Source organism: Bidens hawaiensis, unplaced genomic scaffold (assembly GCF_021521415.1).
Source record: "Bidens hawaiensis isolate Kalapana, Puna unplaced genomic scaffold, B.hawaiensis_p1.1 tig00055213_1, whole genome shotgun sequence".
NCBI lineage: Eukaryota > Viridiplantae > Streptophyta > Magnoliopsida > Asterales > Asteraceae > Bidens > Bidens hawaiensis.
In genome coordinates this window covers 27,020-39,288 of record NW_027506328.1, presented here as the reverse complement: position 1 = coordinate 39,288, position 12,269 = coordinate 27,020, and the positions used below count along the sequence as shown (strand labels likewise).

The window sequence follows — 12,269 nt, the reverse complement described above, 5'->3', positions numbered from 1 at the left end:
ATCCTAAGCTGGAATGAGACGCATCACTAAAAACAACGAAGTCTTCGGTACCTTCTAGCAAGGCCAGTATAGGTGCTTGGGTAAGCTTTTGTTTGAGTATATCGAACGCTTCTTGTTGTTTAGTTCCCCATTCATACTTGGTGTTTTTGCGAGTTAAAGAAGTTAGGGGAACGGCTATGCGAGAAAAATTTTCAATGAACCTTCGATAATAGCCGGCCAATCCTAAGAAACTTCGGATCTCGGTTGGCGACTTTGGAATCCCCCACTTAGAGATAACTTCAATCTTAGCAGGATCGACTTGAATACCATTCACATTTATGATATGCCCAAGAAATTGCACTTCGTGCAACCAGAACTCGCATTTTGAGAACATGGCGTACAACTTCTCGGTTTTAAGTATTTCAAGTAAGGTTCGGAGGTGATTTTCTTGATCATCCTTAGACTTGGATTAAATAAGTATGTCGTCGATGAATACGATTACAAATTTATCTAAGTAAGGCTTGCAGATTCGATAATACGATTACAAATTTATCTAAGTAATCCTTAGGCATACAAATTTATCGAGCCCAAGACGTAAAGATACATGTGAAAGCAGCCCGTGTTTGTAAATTTATATATGAATTGAACTTGAGCTCGAAATAAGCCGGGCTTTCATTGGCTAAATGTGTTAAAACTCAAATTAGTCCGACTCAACTCAGCTCAATTTCTATCATTGGTAACTATCATACCAAATAGCTCAATTACTATCCTTGGTAACTATCACACCAAATAGTATGTTTTGACTGACACGACTTGAAACCAGACGCAATATAATCACATTTTGGTTCACATCTAATCTATATAACAAATGGGTTATGTTTGGGTTGACTTATTTAATTAAATAGGTAATATTAAAAGGTCCACCCTCCAATGTGAAAAATTAAACCCACCGAACCTTTAGCCCCACACATATTTTACAACCCACCAATCCGATTAATATGTTTGAAACTTAATACTATTTGCCAACCAGTTAGATAAATGGTTTAAATAGGTCATACTCTAGTTACACATATTTAAATGTATACAAGTTAGGGTTGATGATTTAGATACCAGTAACTGTCATGTTCAAAATGAACAATTATACCTGTCATCCCAACATACTTGATGCCTCTGGGTTTGACGTTTAACCCTAGTTAAACCGGTAAATTGTAAGCGCTATTTTGTCATGTTTAAACATTAGTCCGACTCAACTCAGCTCAATTACTATCCTTCGTAACTATTCATACCAAATAGTATGTTTTGACCAATTTCTGACACGACTTGAAACTAGACACAAAATATTGGGTTCACATCTAATCTATATAACAAAGGGGTCATGTGTTGGGTTGACTTGTTTAATCAAATAGGTAATATTAAAAGGTCCGCCATGTTTGAAACTTAATCCTACTTGCCAACCAGTTAGTAAAATGGTTTAAATAAGTCATACTCTAGTTACAATATTTAAGTGTATACAAGTTAGTGTTGATGATTTAGAATTTTAGATACCACTAACTGTCATGTTCAAAATGAACAATTGTTTGACGTTCGACCTAGTTAAACCGTTAAATTGTAAGCGCTATTTTGCCACGTTTAATCGTTACACTAAGAGTTATATGATTGTTTCATGTGTTATTAAATAATTTAATTATAAAACCTTGGTTAACACAATCTGGATCTAACCAAAATGCAAAATTGTAGTTAAGATCTAGAATGATGTAACTACTTCCAAGGACCAACAAAAGCCTACCATAGAACCAATTTCAAATAGAGAACCATAAAAACCCTGTAAGAATTTATATGTGGTGTTTGCAAATTATGTAATTGTGCTTATGCAGTTCTAGCAGTTCAACTACAACCATCTATAGATATATGTATATGTATATAATTCTCCAAACTTGAACTCAAACCAACTTCTGATTATCCTATAAATAACAACCAAAACCACATGCAACACATTCATCTAAAACATTTCAAGAAAACCAAGAACAACAAACTATAATCAAAATGTAAACTATAATTACATATTTAGATGCAAATGAGAATGAAAACACCAGCTGCCAGCTCACCCAAGATGAAAACACTATCCACAACTTCATCACTTTCTCTCTTAACTAAATAACAACTTCATCCCACCTACTTACAAAATACATGGTGTTTTGACCTTTATACCCCTCCCTGTTACCATAAGCATCCACCCGGCACCACCATACTAAATTGAGGATATATCAGTAATTTCAAATAGTTTTTGCTAATTTAAGACATGATGCAACAAAACAGACTGCATACCTTATGATTCAAAGCAGGCAAATCATAATTATGTGAATCCTATTTGCATATAATGAATCTTTTGGAAGCTATAATATCAACAATTCGGTAATTCTGTTCGTCTTGCAGGGGCAATATGGTCATTATCTTTATTCAAGGGCAATGGGTGAGAGTTTTCAGAAACTTCAGCTTGAGATGCCAAGTACTCAAGAGCAACAACAATATCACCAATTAAAGGGCGGAAATTTGCTTGTTCCTGAAGACACATTGCAATGATGGCAACCACGTGGTGCATACAACGGGCCGGGAACCGATCTTGTAGTAACGGGTCGGCCAACTAAATAAACTTCTTCCTGTCCTTCAAAAACGGACGTGACTGCACAAAAACTCAATTTTGGTTAACTTGTACGCTTAATGTGTGTGTGTGTGTGTGTGTGTGCTTATATATATGTCAAAATGGACGATATGACACGAAAATAATAAGGTTATGGGTAGGTAAATCAAACCCATTTAAGAATTGGCTTGTGTTTGGGCTGACCTTTTTCACATTGAGTTGTTTACTCCGTCTAGTTAAATAGGTTGACCCACTAACCTGTTTAACCCATATTTTTACAAGCCATCAACTCCATCAACATGCTTGCAACTTCATTATTATCCGCCAACCCATTTTACACGTTTAGAGAAATGGAATATACGAGTCATGTTTGGGTTGACATGTCTAATTAAACGGGTTGTGTTCGAGTTAAACTTTTTAATCCGTTTAGTTAAGCGTGTCAACCAACTAACCCGTTAACCCATTTTTTAGAACCCATCAACTTAACCAACAAGTTTACAACTAAGTTAACACGTTTAAGTAAATTGGTTAAACGGGCCATGTTTAGGTTGACATGTTTAATCAATTAAGTTGAATAGATCAACTCAAACACAATCCACTTAATTAAACATGTCGACACACTAAGCAATTTATGACTCGTTAACCCATTTTTACAACCCATCAACTTGATTAACACATTTACAACTTTATTATCATCCGCCAGCCCATCATGTAGATATACGGGTAATGGGTTAAACGGTTGTGTTCAAGTTGTACAACTTTAAGTGTATGCGGGTTAGGGTTGCCCTTTTTGACCCGTCTTAAAACTTAACCCATTTTGACGCAATGTTGTTATAACTGTTAACTCATTAAGGTTATAAAAAATAAGCAAAGGTTAAAAAAAAAAGTTACCCATGAAACTAAATTCTGTTCTCCACTTTGTTTAGTCATATCAATTGCTTTACGCCCAGTAATCAGTTCAAGAAGCACAACACCGAAGCTATAAATATCAGACTTTATAGTAAGTTTACCGCTCATTGCATAATCGGGTGCACAGTAACCATATGTACCCATAACCCGAGTTGACACATGGGTGTTATCACCTACAGGGCCCAATTTAGCAAGCCCAAAATCTGAAAGCTTCGGATTAAAATCACGGTCCAATAATATATTTGATGATTTCAAATCACGATAAATAACGGGTGGGTTCGCTTGGCAATGAAGATATTCGAGACCACGAGCTGCACCAACAGCAATCTTTAGTCTGGTTGGCCAATCCAACGGTTCCTGATGAGGTTGTAGATCTGACAAATGGAAACGGGTCAGCTTGAGTTTACAAACTTGTAAAATTAAACGAACGAGATTTTCTTGTTCGTGTTTGGCCGTTAAGAAAATGAGTGTGTTTGTGTTCGGTTATGTTCGTTTGTTAAAAGTATTAACGAACGGTTCACAAACGTAAATGAATGAACATAATCAAGTGAACGTCATTTAAAAGTACACGTGAACATCAATCAATCGAGCCTAATTAACAAAACTAGACTAAGTTATGGTGGGTCTAAAAAATTTAAATTTATATATAAACGAACAAACTTAAACAATCGTACACTAATAAACATAAATGAACACCAACGAAAAGGACGTTCACGAACATAAATGAATGAACGAGACATGTTTTCATGTCCGTTCGTCTATTAAATAAACATACATAATTAAACTTCTCATAACGGTTGGATCGTTTACATATACAAGAAACATTTGGTTTTAATTCCTTGATACAGAAAGTAATTAGAAAAAGAAATAATTAAATAAAAAAATTACCGAACAGATGATTTTCGAGGCTACCGAATGGCATATACTCATAAACAAGAAGTCTCTGGTCACCATCCGTGCAATAACCGATTAACGTGACGAGGTGTGAATGGCGAAGAAGACTTAACATAAGAACCTCCACTATGAACTCTTGATTCCCTTGAGATCCATTCAGGTTGAGCTTTTTAACCGCCACTAACTGTTCATAAAATCAGTTATGAACTCCACAAAATATTCATTCCTTTTGTTATTTTCACACATTAGCCTCCTACAAACCCCGATTTTGACCAACTTTGACCCACATGTGGGGCTGTAAACTAAAGTTCAGCGAACTGTTCGTGAATTGTGCGGCCGGAAGTTCGTTTATGTTCGTTTATTTTAATACATGAACAAACATGAAGAAAGAATTCCGTTCGCTTAACTAAATGATAGTATTCATTTACGTTTATTTAATTTTTGTAATGCCTATTAAAGGTTATTAATATTTTTAAATGACTAGTCTAATCTTATCATATGGTTTTAAGCAAATTTATTAACTATAAAACAACAAAATATATGAGTATCATGTGATTAATTTATATGAATGCTATGAAAAACACCAACACAAACTTTGTAGCCGGAGCAAACCATTGTGTTCGTGAACCGGTCATGAACGAGTTCATATCCTTAATATACGAACACGAACATATAATTCGGTATGGTTAGGTGTCCGTGAATCGTTCGCTGAAAGCTTAACGAATAAACATGAATAAGACCTTATTCGGTTTGATTTGATTCGTTTGCAGCCCTATGAACCACCTTCTCAAGAACCAGCTGGCTCGAGCTTTTTAAAACCAGCTGATTGTCTACTTTTGATTCTTAAATTAAGTTATTAAAAAGCACATCAAGAGTTTCAGATCTTTAAAACTACAAGTAAAAATCAGCAAGTATTACCTTCCCGAATTCCAGCCGACCCTTGTAAAAACTTCCAAATCCACCTTCTCCAATCAAATTAGCAGCCCTAAAGTTCTGTGTAGATGCAGCAAGGTCACGAAAGGTAAAGCTTCTAGCCACATTAGCCCTGGTAACATTAACATCCTTGTATGCTCTTGTATTTCCATTAGCTGCTATTACATATTTACATTACAGACCAAGTTTAATAAAATTTTGAAATTTGGAAGTTGGATGCGAATTCGATTTGAAATTATATAAAATCACATATTCATAACTGATTGGAACAAAATGCAAAAAATAAAAAAGTGAAAGATAGATAATGAGTAAACCTGGATAATGGTTAGAATCCAGTTGACAACAGTCTTCAGAGTGACATTTGAAGCATTTTGAAAAGCAACTCATCATATACAATACATACATACATCAATCAATGTTAAAAAATATTTATATTAATAATAATAAAATGTTGTTGAATCAGAGAAGAAATTAGAAATTGGGTTTAAATTAAAGTGAAAATAAGTGAAAGAAATGAAAATAAATAAATGCGAAATGAATTGATGGATGGAGGTTGCAGAAGAATAAGTTACTTAAATGTGACTGTCAGTGAGTCAGTGAGATTATTAACGAACGAGTGAACGACTGTTGGTTGGTTCACTTTGTCCGCTTTTACCGGCAACAATGCCTACTGTATGTATCTACTACTCTTTTATGGCTCTTCTCTTCTCTTCTCTTCTTGCAATAACATATTATTATTATTATTATATTTACTAGGTTATTAACCCGTGTCGAATATTGATATTTTCGAGCAAATACATGTCATTTGAAAGGACAACATAAGTTGTTATATGTTATTCGAGACGAGAACATACTTAAAGTTGTAAATGATATTGGTACGAAAATAAATGATTGTGAAACACAAAGGTAAACCCAAATAACATTCAAATTACAATCTTTGAAAACATAATCAAGGGTTAAAAATGTAAAATTTATAAGCTACAAAAAAGACATCCTTATAAACCATATTTATTATTTATTTGTAACTTTGTCTTCCTTGTTTAATATAAGAATTTTAACACCACTCTTCGCTATTGATAAATCTACATACAGTTGTCTATGTGTAAACGCCGGGTCTTTGAGATATATGTCAACTCTTGCTAGAGATTGACCTTGACTTTTGTTAATGTTCATTACAAAACAAACTACAACTGGAAAAAACTACCTTCTCTTCAATTTAAACGAAAGTTTATTATCTGAAGGTGTTAGACCACAATGAATTATATAAGTGCGATAACCAGTATTAGTACATGAAATAACTTTTACTTCAACAAAACGGCTACCCAAATTAATTACTCGCAATTTAGTTTCATTACACAAACCGTTATTTTGATCCATATTGCTTGGTTACATTATTGACACACCGACTTTTAGAACCAATCTATGAGTCAAAATAATTTCGGTCTTTTTGATTTTATTTAGCATAATGTGTTTATTAAAGTTTTAGTTCAAATTAAAATATAACAAAATAATTGGTATGATCTTACTTAAAAACCAAAAACTGGCTTTTTATATAGACCACAACTAAATTTAGGAATTTTGTTGCCAAGTATGGAAACAATATCAATTGAGTAAACCAAAAATAAGTAAAAAAATAATGGAGAAATATCTTTGCGTCTCTAATTAACATAAACTAATTAGTATACACATCTTAATTAAAACACATATTTTAATTGGTTTTTAAGAAAATAAAATAGTATTGGATAACTTAAAATTATGTTTTGTATCATTTCTAAAAAAGAAAATAGAAAAAAGAAATGTGTAAACATACATTCAATGTTATTAAAACTTTGTTTATCAAAAATGTATAATGTAGTTAATAATAAATATATTAAAAATTGCTTAGAATTTTCTGTTACAAGTGCCTAATTTTTAGTTAATAACATATTAATTTTTATTTACTATATTTTAGTTAATAACAAAATTATATTAATACAATATAGTGTATTAACACGTTTAAAATAAAACGTTACCATTCAAAATGCTAATAAGTAGTTCTCTTGGCGTTGAAGCTGCACGTTTAAAAAACATTCTTAAAAAACATTTAAAGGGTAACTAAAAAAATATTAAAATGACTAACCGTTTGAATAACTCCTCTTATTGAAAGACGTTGATTGACCCCAAAATTTATGTTTCCTTTAATTTTGAACAAATCTATAATATAATATAATGTGGTTAGCATATGAAAACGATGAACAACAAAAATATAAAAATAGAATTTTATAGAACATGATGTTTCAATTTTGCTGACTTAATGAAGGATTTTAATACATAAAACAGAAAAATTAGAAAACTGGGAAACCAAATACTATTAACTTTAGTGAAAATTGTAGGTTATTTATATTTGGTGTTCATAAAGATATTAAAGACATGGAAATTAAAAATATTACATAGGAAACAACAATAACACAACTTACTCTAATGGATATGTAGACTATCGGCTAACTTGAATCGACATAAATTATCATAAATTCATTTATGTAAAAGTATCTAATCCACCAATATATTTCTAGAATATTAACCCATGTTAGACATGGGTTGAAAACATATATGTAGGTTATTTATATTTGGTGTTCATAAAGATATTAAAGACATCGAAATTAAAAGTATTACATAGGAAACAACAATAACACAACTTACTCTAATGGATATGTAGACTATCGGCTAACTTGAATCGACATAAATTATCAGAAATTCATTTGTGTAAAAGTATCTAATCCACCAATATATTTCTAGAATATTAACCCATGTTAGACATGGGTTGAAAACATATAAACAACCATAAAATTTCATAACTAACATCTTAAACCAACACAAATAGTTAACATAAGTTTGTAACCAAAATATTAAGCATATAACTCGTGTACATAAAAAGTTAATACTTACACAAACTTACTATACACCTAAATTAAAAAAATCAAACGAAGACATGAACATGTTATAATCATATTAGCCCACTATCAACTTCTTTGACATTTCACAAAAAAAAATCATTTTGCTTCACAATCTAAAAAACAAAATAAACCATAGCAGCCTGATTAAATATACAATTAAAGTCTTAAGGTATTATGAGTTTCATTTCAACATTAATAAATAAATAAAGGTATATTTTATTATAAATTATTTTGTAATTAAACTTTTTTTTTATTTCGATTCAAATACCTTTTAGTTAAATGTATTAAGTTAAATCGAAGCAATAAAGTTTTATTTTACTAATTTTACTAATTAAGTATAATTAAAATAATATATAGATAATTAAAATTAAACCGGTTAATTTTAATTTTATTACATAGAGATCATTCCCTAATTAAAATTTAATTAAGTTGACTGCAATCTGCAGTAAATTATGTTTCAAACTCTTTAACATCATTACTTTATTTAAAGTCAATTTCATTATATAATTCTTTTTTCAGTTGTATACATTAATCTTGACATTTATGCGTAATTAAAAATTGGTTAAATAAAAAAGATGGAAAATTTGATGACACTGAATATTATTAAGAACTACAAAAAGATTGTTGCAAAAGTCGTCAATTTCGGTTTTGTGAAACAAAAATAAATAAATGTAAATATTATTATAAAAAACTTTTCATTTTTCTTGAAAATTCAATAACTAAACAATATGTTATTAAATTTTTTAATTATTACGAAATTATTGTCAACACTTTAGCATCATTACCTTATTTAACAATAAATTCATTAGATAATTCATTTTCAATTTTATACGTTAATCTTGACATTTATGCCAAATTAAAAATTGGTCAAATACAAAAGATGGAAAGTATTTATTTTCTGTTTAGTTTATTAGTTTATTTTTTAATTTGGCCAAAATAATTTAGACGAATCGTTAATTCTTGACATTTATGCCTAATTAAAAATTGGTCAAATATAAAAGATGTAAAGTTTACTGAGATCGAAGAATATTAAAACTAAAAAAGAGTGATCAAATTCGGTTCTTAAAAACAAAATAAATTAATGTATAAATGATTGGAATGTATCAGTAAAATTAAATATAATGAATACTTTAAAATAAATAAGCAATTATAGTAAATATCTAACATTTTTTAAATGTAAATTTGAAATAAGTAATACACCATATATTAAATTGATTAAATAAATTAATGAGTTTTTAATACAAAACTTATTAACTTTCGAGTATAATCAAAAGCAAACTATTTAAAATTTCCAGCTACATTAAATATTTCATTTATGCTAATTAAAATTTGGTCAAATATAAAAGATGGAAAGTTTGTTGAGGTTGAATACTACTAAAAACTAGAAAAAATTGTTGCAATAGTAGTCAGCTTTGAATTTTAAAAACAGAAATAAATAATTGTAAATATTATTATAAAAAATGTTCAATTTTTTTGGAAGTTCAATAACTAATTGTTAAAACTTTCAAGATAAGATTCAAAAATTTTAACACGGAAAATAAAGATTGTTGTTCATATAAAAATGAATTAATTTACATGAATTGTCTAAGCTACATAAAATAAAAATGATAGAAACTTAACAACTAAAATACATTCGTAATGACCAAAACAAACATAGTCAACATAATCTCCATCAAATACTTTTTCCATGTAATTAGCCAATCTACCAAGTTGGGCGGCCATCAATTGATATTACTAAAAATAAATTATTGTTAGATACACTGAAGTATTAAAAAAATTTAGTAAGAGTTATCAGTGGATGTAATCGGAATAATTATCATAATAATTTCGATAAGGAAATAAATCAACAATATTTTCGCATATCTCAAAACCTTCAACATATCTATTGAATCTTGGAATGAGCAGTTGGAACTTTGGTGACCTAGTCCTACCATGGCTAGAGTTAGTCTCCAAATGGTCCTTAAACTGTAAATATGAATAGAGGGAGCTCTCAACATATAAAAATAAAACTGTAAATATAAATTTCAAGAAATCTTACATCAATCAGAACATGCATTTGGTGACCAGGTCCTACCATGGCCTGAGCTAGTCTCTGAATGGTCATCAAACTTCATAATATGACCTACCTAAGTAGCAGCAAGATGTGTGCAACATATAAGATGAACTGCAAATAATACCAACAATTCAAATAATTAAGTTTCATTCAATGTACACCAACAATAAGAACAAAAGAAATATATTTAAGTAAAATTGACAATACGAAAATTTTAACATGAATCATTCACCTAACTAGTTTGCATACATCTTACTCCCAAGCTAACCTGCCTGCATAACCAAAAGACCAAATATGGACAACATAATTAAATTAATATGTGAATTTCACTTACAAACAATAGCAAACGATAGAAATTTGAATACAAAGTCGTAGTTATAAGTTATAATAGCTTCAGAAGAGTGAAAAGGATGATAAAAACAAATGAGTATGGAATACCGAATTTTTAGAAATGATTGTTGAAATGGTTTTCGAATTATAAGATGAGGTCAAATAAGTAGTGGAAATTTAAAATTTTAAAAATTGGACATCTAATACTTGAGGATTTGACAATAGTTATTACGCGGTTTTTATTTTTAGATGATTTAGATTTAAAGTAAATACATTTAGTAAGGATATGAATTAATTGTGTTGTTAGTTTTGGTCTAAATTTGAATATTAAAATTGAACATTCATTGTGTTAGTTTTGGTTTAAGTTTGAAATTTAAATTTGAATATTAAAATTGTCGGTTTTTGCTAAAAATTAGTTTATAGATGATTTAAATATCTTAGAATATAAATTAATTGTGGGTTATTGATTATTTTTTGAATTATTTAATTGTTAAGTAAATCATAGAAGTGATTGTTATATATGAAAACAATAGAGTTTGTTAAATAAAACTCAATTGTTTTAATATATATATATATAGATTTATTCAAGAAATATCTTTTTTCCTTTTCTATTTTTATTTAATAGCAATAATCCATTAATAAAGTCCGGCTAACCCAACCGTTAAAGGCAATCCTATATGTTACCTATTTTAAGCCTACAATCTCATGTTATGACAATACATGTCACTCAAAGACCTATAGTAAAGTCTGATTGAGATCGGATTTAAACTTGAGATCTCACGGTCTCTCACTTTCCCTCACTCTGCTAAAGCTTATTAGCAAAAGTTTTATTACAATATCATTAAGGGAATATTAATTATTATTTGATATGATTTAGTGATTGATGTTTTGAAATTAGTATAATTTTGAGGAAATTAAAGATTAAGGATTGTCTCCCCTTCAAAGAATTTGGTCCTTATTTTTAATCTTTGTTTGCGACTTTTGTTTTTATATAGATTAATTTAATCAAATCGTCTTTATGTCGAGAGAAAATTAAATAAGATTGCTAATGTATAGTGTGCATATGCCATATAGTATGAATCTTTAACATATCAGGCATGCTACGACTTACTTATGTTTGAGTAAATTGTTTATATGCTTAAGTGTAGTTAAATATTTATTATTTTTCTAACATTTACCTTTCTTTTCTTTTTTTTTTTATGTTTGTCTAGACAAACTTATTGGTTGAATTTCGTTTTTCTTAATTTTATTATTATAATTAAATAAATAAATGAGTTATGCTAAAAGAAATTATAAATAGCATCTTTTGTAAATCTGTTAAGCTCTTATAAGATGATTAAACTTTATAATTTTTTTAAAGTATCTTTTACAAAAAAGAAATGTAATAAATAGTCAAATCAAGTATTGAAAAATGTCCTTATCTATTTAACTAAATATCAACTTGTTGTGTGATTATTTAATGCATATCTCGTACCTTAAACAAAAACAAGTTTACAAACTATAATAGGTCCCTTTTAATGAATATTTGATCAATTGAAAGCTCTTCCTTTAATGTTCTTCGTTAGAGAAAGTTGCAATTGATCATTACCTATGTAGAAGC

The 12,269-nt window shown here is 29.5% G+C and overlaps 1 pseudogene across 1 annotated transcript; it reads right to left on the bottom strand.

Annotated features, from left to right (window-relative positions):
- Window positions 1–1,669: 1,669 nt before the first annotated feature.
- On the bottom strand, window positions 1,670–5,740 carry LOC143617539 (putative serine/threonine-protein kinase PBL21; annotated as a pseudogene). The gene is made up of 5 exons (XR_013150853.1): window positions 5,668–5,740; window positions 5,339–5,511; window positions 4,415–4,604; window positions 3,509–3,900; window positions 1,670–2,659 (listed from the first exon to the last, which is right to left on the bottom strand). The product of XR_013150853.1 is annotated as a putative serine/threonine-protein kinase PBL21 (transcript).
- Window positions 5,741–12,269: the final 6,529 nt, after the last annotated feature.